Below are 12,425 nucleotides of genomic sequence, written 5' to 3'. Positions count from 1 at the left end.
GCTCTGTCCATACCACTCATATACAAAACAATACACATTCCACGTCAGTTTAAGGCACGGTTCACCAAACTACAGCTTACTGGCAGTTCTACCTGTTCTATCTGGACTGTGAAACAACATTCAAGCTAATTTTTTAAAATGTTGAATACTGATAAAAATCATTCCTTAACGTGTGTGGTAATTTTCTACTGTATTTCTTTTCTAATATCCGCAAAAGTGGGAAGTTACTCTTGAATTGGCCAGCATAGAGCATACAGAACAAAAACATAAACTATAAGTCTCCTAAACTTTTCCATCTTCGATGTAGACATCTCCCGCCTGACTTCATAATTTTCTCAACACTATTTGATATAAGCTACCTCTGAGACAAATAGTTGGGTCTTATCATACATGTTCATAGAAAATACATATTTTCAGAGCACTGTTAATTTTATATTTGTGTTAAGTGTGTCCTTGGTGTAATTCAAAAGTACCTGCAGTCGAATAGATTTGGGGGAATGTACTTATAAACCAGAACGTTCCAAAGCAGTTGTCAGGAAAGTTAAGTAGTGAAATAACAGATTAATACATGGACACCTTCTTTGCTATCTCTGTTTCCTTGCCAAAGATATTGTATGAGGTTATTCTTCTTAGATTCTTTCATTTATTGGTTTTATAATTTCAGCATTTCTTTATTGGCGGTAGGTGCAGAATATAGTGTTTAAGGAACTATTAGAGTGTGGATTATTTCGCTCTTTATAATAAGCATAACTGAATAGCTTCTGCTGCAGTGTACATCCATTTCATCTGACACCATTTATATTGCTAGTATGTCAATTTCCACGTTCTTTTATAATTTAACAAGTGGTAGAGCAACCAAACCTCTACTGGGCGTTCTGTGAATGAGTTTTTAATTAACGTTGTCGGTTAAACACGAAATGTGTCACTCACGATTTTTTACTTGCCAGCATCATACGACTACTTCTGCAGGGATTGAACCTGCGATCCTAGAAACCAGAGACCAACACTCTACCACCTATAGGATTTATAATGCGAAGTAAATAATAAGGTTTTGGTGGATAAATGCACTTGGAGGCTTTGAAAACAGGACTGGTTTGTTAACACCAAACATTCATCTACGAGCGCGACAGAAACGACTCGGATATTAAAGCAAGTTGGCTAATGTATGAAAATCATTTGGAGCTAAAATGTTGATAACAAAGAAACTGCATTCTGAAAGCTGCCATTGACAGGATAACTTTTTTCTGTTCGCAGTAGTTAGCACATCTGTCAACACCATTGCCTGACGAACTAAGGAAATTGGAGGTCACATCTTTCACAGCTGTTAGACAGGCCTTAATGGTTTCAAGTGTTTTTCACTTGCCATGAATTAAGGAACAACTGTTCCTCATTTTAAAAACTCTATTTATTCCTAGAGTTTGAAACTATTTTGAGATAAATGAGGAATTTGCTGCTGTTCACAATCCGAGAAGTAATACCTCCGGCGGAAATTTGGAGGGAATTTTGTCAAATCTAGAATTTCGATGGATAAAATATCGGTCTCTACTAATGGCGATCAATATGTATGGGTCAAAACCTAGCATGGTAGGGAATATCCATAAAATGATTGAGGAAGATCGAGCGAAGAAACCTGTTTTGCATTACATTATGTACCAAATAGCACTTCCCTGTCAATGTTTACAATAATTATAATTTTTAGTAAGTTATAATGGATGTTTGTTGTCGCAGTGCAGTGTCATTTGCTCTCATTCTGTTGCTCACTGTCAGTTTAAAAACTTCCTCGTTAAAATTAAAATTAAAAGTGAGTGCCTACAATTTTCCTTAGCACTGTAGGATTCGTTGACTTAACCGTCTAAATCTTGACACGACTTGTCGAATTTGGCAAAGAAATAAATGTATATACACACACAAAACATTTGTTGCATCACCTCGGACTCTTTATGGCTAGCATTAGTACCCTTTCTTCGAACGAGAATTTGCAATAGATCAGTATCACGCACGAAACAAACAATTTTAAGTAAATGCTTCCCTCATTAATTTATGTGAACTTACATATCGCCATTCACATGTTTAATATGGCAGGTTGAACATTCAGTTTTATCAAAGCACAAGTCAGTAACGCGAAGTACTATAAAGCTGAATAAAATTGAGACAGACTGAGGACGATATTCGAATTTAAAGTACGGTACAGTACCTGGTCCGAAGTTGTGTGAAACTGAAGATATTCGAATTGCTGATGACAGCTCCCTTGTTGTCTGCTCTATCAAAAATAAACGACTCTTTTGTTCTTCCCGTTAACCCACCTTGAAGTGACATACACCAAGTGACTCACTGGACTTGGACTAAAAATCCAATTTTCGTAAGCATATCCTTTATTATCCGTCGTAGATCAATTCGTATATGGCATAAACGAATTGAAATTCCGTATGCTTAAACGTGTGTCATAAATAACCAGTATGCTCCTGTATTGATCCCTCCATAGTTACTGATTATCCGTGGCTGGGAGTGAAGGGTTTCGTTTGCTTTTCATGCATGCATGAATTCTATCATTCAATAATTCATCTATTCATTCATTCATTCATTCATTCACTCATTCATTACGAATAGGGTAGTCTCTCCGTAGCTGCCGGTGCTTCAAAGCTATAGGCCGAGTGCATTTACGTCATCAATTCATAAACTCATTCACAAATTCATCCATGCATTCATTCATCGACCCCTTTAATTAGGAAATCTCTCCCCCCAGTTGGTGGTTATCCGTGACTGAGAGAGAAGTATTTATTCATTCATGCATGCAATTCATTCACGCATCACGAATTCATTCCTTCATGCAGCCATTTATTTATTCAAAACAACATAAATGTGTCACTTAAGTGTATGAAGGATGTCCACTTAACACTAGAACCGCGGCTAGATCTTTTGTGACCCAGCTGTTAGTTCTTTCTTCTCTATACTCTGAAAAAGAACTATTTGTAGCAAGTGTAGAGCCAGTGAATATACCAGTACCTGTACTTAATATTCTTTTGAAATTTAATACACATAGTACATTTCGATGTAGAATATCAACCGTACAAATAAAGAATATATGGACAATAGGATTGCCTCACTTCGCTGACCCACAATGAGTCCACTTCTAAGCCATTGTTCCTATGGCACCGCAGTTGTACAGTATATCAAGAAGAGCTTCCACCTCCTGCATGTTTAGAGACGAATCATCTGACATCAGTACACACGATGTACATTATGCTGCATTAGAGCTTATGTGCAGGAATGGCACTTCACACGACACACACGTTGAGAATACATTAACACTGGCTGTACACATGCTACTAATATACTTACCGAGCTCGATAGCTGCAGTCACTTAAGTGCGGCCAGTATCCAGTATTCGGGAGATAGTAGGTTCGAACCCCACTGTCGGCAGCCTTGAAGATGGTTTTCCGTGGTTTCCCATTTTCACACCAGGCAAATGTTGGGGCTGTACCTTAATTAAGGCCACGGCCGCTTCCTTCCCACTCCTAGCCCGTTCCTGTCCCATCGTCGCCATAAGACCTATCTGTGTCGGTGCGACGTAAAGCAACTAGCAATATATATATACTTTTTTTGTAGAAGATAGGGAAGAAAGAAGAAATAGCTGTTTCACAAATGACCTAGCCGCGGTTCGAGTGTTAAAAGAATATGTGGGACACTTAAATAGGTAATATGAAATGAAACCTAGCTTATAAGCGACCAGCTTATAAGTGTGTGTATGAATTTCACCCTTAACGCATGTGTCCATTAACAACCAATCAATCATCAATCACTACTTATCTGCATTTAGGGCAGTCGCCCAGGTAGCAGATTCACTATCTGTTGTCTTCCTAGCATTTCCTTGAATGATTTCAAAGAAACTGGAAATTTATTGAACATCTCCCTTGGTAAGTCATTCAAATTTCTGACTCACTTTCCTATAAACGAATATTTGTACCAATTTGTCCTCTTAAATTCCAAATTTATCTTCATGATGTGATCAATCCTATTTTTAAAGACACCACTCAAACTTATTCGTCTACTAATGTCATTCCACGCCGTCTCTCCACTGACAGCTCGGAACATATCATTTAGTGGAGCAGCTCGTCGCCTTACTTCCAAGTCTTCCCAGCCCAAACTTTGCAACATTTTTGTAACGCTACTCTTTTGTCCGAAATCAATCGAAACAAATCGAGCTGCTTTTCTTTGGATTTTTTCCACTTCATCAATCAAGTAATCCTAGTGAGGGTTCCATACACTGGAACCATACTCTAGTTGGGGTCTTACCGGAGACTTATATTCCCTCTCCTTTTCATCCTTACTACAACATCTAAACACTCTTATAACCATGTGCAGAGATCTGTATCCTTTATTTACAATCCCATTTATGTGAATACTCCAATGAATCTCTTTCCTTATATTAACACCTAGGTACTTAGAGTGATCCCCATGAGGAACTTTCACCCCATCAACGCAGTAATTAAAACTGAGAGGTCTTTTCCTATTTGTGAAACTCACAACCTGACTTTTAATCCCATTTATCACCGTACCATTCCCTGCGGTCCATCTCACAACATTATCGAGGTCATTTTGCAGTGCTCACAATCTTTTAACTTATGTGTTACTCTATACAGAATAACATCACCCGCAAAAAGCATTATCTCTGATTCCACTTCTTTCCTCATATCAGTTTTATATGTAAGAAAACATAAAGGTCCAATAATACTGACTTAAGGAAATCTCATCTTAATTATTACAGGGACGGATAAGGCTTCACCTACTCTAATGCTCTGAGATCTATTTTCTATAAATATAGCAAGCCATTCAGTCACTATTTTTGCACTCATTTTTGCCAGCAGTCTCCCATGATCTACCCTATCAAGTGACCTAGATAGCTCAATCGCGATACATTCCATTTGACCTCTTGAATCCAAGACATCTGCTATAACTTGCTGGAATCCTACAAGTTGATCTTTAGTGGAATAACATTTCCTAAACCCGAACTGCCTTCTATCGAACCAGGTATTAAATTTGCAAACATGTCTGATATAATCAGAAGGAATCAGAAAGAATGCTTTCCCAACGCATGTCCAACTAACTGGTCTGTAATTTTCAGCTTTATGTCTATCACCCTTCCCTTTGTACACAGGGGCTAATATAGCAACTCTCCATTCATTTGGTATAGCTCATTCATGCAAACAATAATCAAATAAGTCCTTCATATATAGTTCTATATCCCAACCTATTATCTTTGGTATATCCCAAAAATTCTGGCCAATTCTAGCCGCATTTCTAGTTTTTAAGTTTTGTATCTTATTGTAAATGTCATCGTTAGCATAGATAAATTTTAATACTTCTTTTGCATTAGTCACCTCATCTATCTGGACATTATCCTTCTAAACAACAGCTTTTATATACTGCTGACTGAATGCTTCTGCCTTTTGAAGATCCTCACGTACACATTCCCCTTGTTCATTAATGATTCCTGGAATGTCCTTCTTGGAACCGTACTTGCCTTAAAAACCTATACTTACACTTCCATTTTTCACTAAAGTTTGTATGACTGCCATAATGTTATATTTAGCTGACATCTTTGCTAGATTCAATTTCCTAGCAAGTTTCTTCAGCGGGCGAGTTGGCCATGTGGTTAGGGGCGCGCATCTGTGAGCATGCATCCGGGAGATAGTGGGTTCGAATCCCACTGTCAGCAGCCCTCAATATGATTTTTCGTGGTTTCCCATTTTCACACGAGGCAAATGCTGGGGCTGTATCTTAATTAAGGCCACGGCCGCTTCCTTCCAACTCCTAACCCTTTCCTATCCTATCGTCTCCGTAAGACCTATCTGGATCGGTGCGACATAATACCACTACAAAATAGTTCCTTCATCTTCCTCCTTACTTCCACAGCCATTTCTAACTCTATTTCTTTCCAGTCTGCACCTCCTTCTTGGTCCCTTCATTTCTCAGCTATAATAAAGTGGGTCTTTACCATTCCTTCCCACCTTTAAAGGTACAAGCCTGGTTTCATATTCATCAACAATTGCTTTAAACCCACCCCCAGAGTCTGTTTACATTTTTATTTAACGTTATCCACCGATCATATTTATTTTTCTTAATCTCCCAACATTACGGTTACGAGCGCAGAATGGGCCGGACTAAGTGGTCCAGTCTCAGCTAAGTCAGTGGTATTGAGAACCATCAAATACCACTGGAATAAGTCTGAGAATGAGTCTGAATAGAACCAGCCAACATGAATACCGAAGGTCAGCACTCTACTGTCTGAGTACGATGTTGTTTCCAGGTTGAATTCCTTCGAGTTTATGCTCTGTACATTGCAATAAATTTGTTACCATACATTGTCAATTACAAACAGTTCAAAGTGAAATGTCACTTCATTCTTCTGATATTATTGAGTTCTTGAGATCCTTCATCGACGTTCTTGAGTCCGATCCCAGAGAACAGAAGATAAGCTCACTGTATGTACCGGTGGTTTTGGCTGAGTACACATCAAAGGCTCACCCCACGAGAGGCTTGCTGTGCAGATAAGCCCGAGGCACTTGCTGGCTTGCTCGTGAGAAAAGGTAAACTCATCGATCTGTTGACGTCATCAGCTTCTATCTCTCCTTCTCTCCTCTTCATTTCCGTTCTTCAAGTCTTTAACTAAGTCAAGCATCAGCAGTAAGCCTGCCGTGGTTTAAGACTGCGCAATTGATGGAAATATTATTTTTCGCATACTAACAGCCCTTTGTCATATATTTAATAAAGTCAAGAATATTATATAATTCTCTTTTTATGTCTATTCTGGTTTTATTACAGAGTTAATGATATAATATACATCTGAAAAATACTGAAAGATCGCGTATCCTCAGTGGATCAGAGCCAGAATGTATGAAAATGAATGAATCATTTTGTTAGAAATGTATAATTTGTTAAGAAGGAAGCCATACTTTCCAGTGTCAACTAAATAAAATGTAACTTAGAAGCTGTTCAGTCTGTCGAACACACCACCAAGATACCTATAAAAACGCATTATTAAAGAAGGAATAGTGGTATTTTAAATGTAATAAAATGTTTCAGTCTGTCAAACACACTGCAATTACAAAATAAATTATAACGCTATAAACATACCTGTACGAATACACACTGTTATACAAAGAATGACATGTTTCCTTCTACAAGAACATCCTCACATTCTATCAATCACTTAAACAAAGCATTTTAAATGTAATAAAATGTTTCAGTCTGTCAAACACACTGCAATTACAAAATAAATTATAACGCTATAAACATACCTGTACGAATACACACTGTTTTACAAAGAATGACATGTTTCCTTCTACAAGAACATCCTCACATTCTATCAAATCACTTAAACAAAGCATATATATATATGTACAGTATTGTTTATGTTGCGTAAACTTGTCAATGATAGAGAGTTAGTGATAACTTGAACCAGTAATGACAAAAAATAAATGTACAAGTATCAATATAATGAAAAACTTAGTACTTATCTAGACTGCCGATGCTAAGTCCTTTGTCACCAAACACTATTTCAGGAATGTGGTCATGGAAAGTTTTCGGTAAATCACACTCCTCGCGGAGAGGGGAGGGGCCGTGTGGAGCGTTGTGGATCTCTCCTATTGGATCTTAAAATCGAGTTCTTTTTATTCCTTGTTTAATAATGTGCTTTTCTACAGGTATGTCATAGTGTAATATTTAGCTTGTGTATCCGAGAGACTGAAAACCTTTTAAGTTGCATTATGTATAATTAAAATAGAATAATCCTCCCTACCAGTCAAGGAAGACCAGCACATGGTGAGAGAGTATATTTGTGGCAACCATTACGAAAAGCCTACATCTAGTCATAACACAAATTGACACAGTTATAAATATGACAAGAAGGACCAAAATGTCTAAATGCGAAATGGGAGGTATAATTTAGAGGTTAGTAGAATAATTTAAGAAATAAAGCCATAAGACAAGATCATACGTCCCCCCTGTAGGTGCGGAGCAATAGAATTCATTCAAACAATCCCCTGTCTGTTGTAAGAGGTGACTAAAAGCGGTAGCCACCTGAGTTCTCAAATTCTTAACGTGGGTTGGTGAACACGGGTACTCTGGCTGAGTTTGGCATTACAGGCTCCGCACTTTTATTTTTCGTTTGAAACTTCCTTTCGTCCCACCCCGACGAAGTTTGTGAGTCTCAGGGTATTTTTATTTTTACGCCCTCTGTGGCCCTACCCTTTCCCTTGCCAATAACTACATTCTTCAAGAGAACTAACCAATTTGTTTTAGAGAGGGTTACCCAGTTTTATTTCCTATTACAACAAATATCACAATCACCTCCACAAGAAATTAAGGAAAATCAATGCAACTTCTGAAATTAAAATATGGAAGTGGCACACCTACAGAACCAAAATACTGCAAAGAAATGAGAAAATCAGAAAAAATATGGACGAGAAAGTTGTCTGCGGTATTGAAAATTAACCTGAAATTTCACTAGTTTGTTAAGTTATTAAACCGACGTAAAATGTTCAAGTCATGAACCTTTGTGTATTCGATCCTAGAATTCATGGTCAAGTATTCAAAATGGTGAAAAACATAAAGCTCAACAGTATAATATCCGATGTTCAGGTCTGTGAGACCAGCCGAGAAAATAACTCACAATTAAGAATCGTTCAGTAGAGCTGCATTTCACAGAAAAATGACAGGGTAATTGGAACGTCAAATATCGGCATCGAAATCGCCTAAACGATACCATTACTCCAAACTGGTAGCCTAAGTCATACAATAATTAGATAACAAAATGAATATACACCATGTGGCTCTTCAACGCCGTACTTTGTACTTATAAGTGTCCCACATGCATTAATAAGTAATTAGCTGTCTCACAACTGAAACGCAGGGCAAAAAGTGTGTAGTTTGAAAAATTAGTCACCATGGAGCAAAGTGAATAAGGGAAACGAGGGTACAAACTCGTACGTTCTTACATTTACCAAGTACCCATGAAGGATTTTTTCACCATGTCCGTGGACAGTCTATGAAACCTACATAATAACTTTGAACTTTAGATTAAAATGAAAATAGTCGTAGCATGCCCTAACTGTTACAAGCTAGATGGGTGTGCTGTTATCTTCTCTTCGCTACACGTAGAAAAGTTTTAATTTTGTCAGATGGGTGCCTACTCCATTGCCGCTAGAGCCAGTCTCGTCTGTTGTCTCCAGGAGATCTCAATGTATGTTGCATCCTCCAAGTTCAGATCATGACAGTCCTACTGAGCTTAAAATCGGCCTATATAAAGGGAAGGGCAGAATACAGATTAAGAAAATGACGTAATTAGTCAGTAGTTTGATTGGTTGATAATGACATGAGAAGGCAGTAATCTGATCGGTTTAAAATGACAGTAGTGGCAACTTAAAAACAAAAGGCAATTGCCCAGGCTGGGCCACCTCAACTCAGAACAATAAGAACACAGTAGTGGTGACATCTAGTGATACAATAGTAAATTAAGTGGTCATAGTCCAATTCAATTTGTCACCATGAAATTTTTCTAACAGACTTTTTCATCAGCAGAAGTTTGCCTAAACTCTGGGAGAAGCCTTACAACTGTAACATTATCACAACACATTGTTAAATTATTATTATTATTATTATTATTATTATTATTATTATTATTATTATTATTATTATTATTTTGTCATGCATTAGCACGAAGTCTGAGTTGGATCCGCAATAGCTTCTTTATCAGTTAATGTTGAAAGTCATTTAGTGGACATGCTTGAGAGATAACATTAGTTTCATTTTTCTTCTTCTTCTTTCTGCCGGGCGAGATGTTTTTATTAAACATTCAGTCAGTCAGACTTAGTGAAACACATTTATCAACCTAACTCTACAAGTAAAATTTTCAAGCCATTCAAAATAAGGACTGACTACATGAGGATTTGCATAATTTTCTTCGCTTGTGACCGAGTCACTTCCGTATTGACACAGGCAAAATATGAGATATATTCGAAAGTAAATAACCTTTTCTAGCCAAACCTGGAAGTCATATTGCATACGGTGAAGTCCGTTTGTAGATATATCGCACAGTTTCAAGGCAGTAACTTTCGAAATAAAGGTCTGCAGTTCTAGACGTGTCCATGCTTATCTATATAAATAAAGTGGTAGGGCGCCCGCTGTCTGTAATTTCGTTTGTTTTGCTAATTTTTCAGATGTTTATCCGTTTTAGGTGAACTCAAGATCGAATACGTGGTTTTTATTTTTCGTGTCTGTCTGTTTGTCTGCCTGTTCCACTATCATAGCGAAAAGCCTGGTTAGATCTCGACCAAACGTCACATTTAGTGTATACTCATCCCGAGGAAGATTTTAATATGCATATCATTTTAAAATATTTGAATTTATAGGCAAAACCAGAACGGTTTTCTTCCATTTTATCTTATACTGTTGAATTTCTGTAAACTTCGTGGACTGTATGTGAAACGTCCCTTCATTATAAACAACTTTTGTTATGTTCATAATTTACTTCCACTTCAATTGAAAGAGAAACTCACTATTTTCTGTTGATATCATACTGTGCATTGAGTGACTGACAAGACCGACAACGAACCTGCAGGTTACCATGGCAACGTCTCTGACTGCTTGCTGGCAGGGAAGTAACGTATTGCCATTTGTGTCATCATTCCTATAAATTCGTGGTTGTTCCTTGGGTAGAAAGCAAAAGAGACGTCAATCGGCAATTCTGCGAGATATTGGCGGAATATCGTTGGAGGTTATTTTTATTTATTTATTTATTTGTTTATTTATTTATTTATTTATTTATTTATTTATTTATTTATTTATTTATTTATTTATTTATTTATTTACTTATTGTGTATGGCGTGGCTCATACTATGAAGCCTGCTGTTATGCCAAACCATCCTATATGTGCCACATTGTACAAACTACAGAGTATTAAGTTTCCTAATTACATATAATTAATTATAAAATTAAACTTAATAGTTATAAACAAAAGGTAAATTTCTTAGAGCTACTATAAGGAAAACATTAAATACAAATTTCTGAAGTAAATGTACCATTTATAACATCTTTTCTAAAATACATTTCTAATATGTATGTCTCTAATTACAGCCAGTAGGGAATTCCAGGAGCGTATAGCTGCAGATATGAATGATTTTACGTAACCGGTCGTGCGGTAAATTGGGAAGCTCAGCAGGGAAGAGGTTTCTGATCTTGTTGGTATACTGCTTAGGGATGAGAAGTATTTAATATCCATTCTCAGATAATTGGCGTGTCTGTACGGAGGACGTTGTGGACAAGCGAAAAAGAGTGAAGGTTTGTTCTGAGGTTATAACCGTCCTCGAATAGCTTAAATAATAACACCGTTAGTCATCTTCTTATCTGTTTACGTAAGAATCCCAGCGCCTAAATTTCTCCTCTGCTACCACTTTCTTATATCCGTACTCATACAATCATATTTTATTGCGGGACATTTGATTTTCCAATACATCCATTTGGTATTTACACATTTGTCCTATCCGGCTGTCCTCAGTTATAATCCTATTTTCTATTAATTCAAATTTCTCAACTGTATTACTTTCTTCCTTAATTACTCCGTATGTATGCGAGTGCTAATCCCAAAACCTGGACACTCTTTTCTTTGAGGAAATATTCCAAGCAATGCAAATGTATAACATTTGGCCCCGAAAAATATCGGAATATGTTTGCAATGCTAACGATATTACAGACCTTCGTTTCGAGATAACTGGTGGCTAAACGGTAAGTCGTATCACAAAAGTGAAAGCACAATCGTGTTTCAATTTGGAGAGATCTACAACATTGAGCCTATGACTTTTTTTCGTATCTCTATCCCTTATACGTTAAATAAAACTGCATTTCTAGAGTTTAAGTTAATTTTGTACTTTTTGCACGTATACGTTATCGTTTAGCACACTTATAGGAAATATGCAATCATGACATTGGACCTGTGGACATATGTTCACCAAATTTTATGATTCCATTTTCACATGACTATCAAAAAAATAAAGTAGTATGTGAAAACTGTACCAAATTTCACACCATTCAATGACTAACTGAATCTATGCCGTAAATATAGGACACACGAGAAAATTTCATAGGACGAACCATGTAGAATATTGAACGCGGCGTTTGATGGTGAAGTCCGTTTGTAGATGCAATTTAATGTAATCTTACTCACTGCCTTTACAGTAATTTACGGAGAAATCCATAGACAATGTAGAATACCGTAGCGAAGCACGGGTACATTTGCTAGTTATAAATAAATTTATTCTGCAGTAAAACATTTTTACCAAACGCTTTTTCATTATTTCTTACGTACTGTCATTTTATGCATATATGCAAGATCTTTATTTTCTTTAGATGTGTTTTGCCTTTAGTGGCTA

Source organism: Anabrus simplex, chromosome 1 (genome assembly GCF_040414725.1).
Source record: "Anabrus simplex isolate iqAnaSimp1 chromosome 1, ASM4041472v1, whole genome shotgun sequence".
Classification (NCBI taxonomy): Eukaryota; Metazoa; Arthropoda; class Insecta; order Orthoptera; family Tettigoniidae; genus Anabrus; species Anabrus simplex.
Note: the sequence above shows the minus strand (reverse complement) of the source record.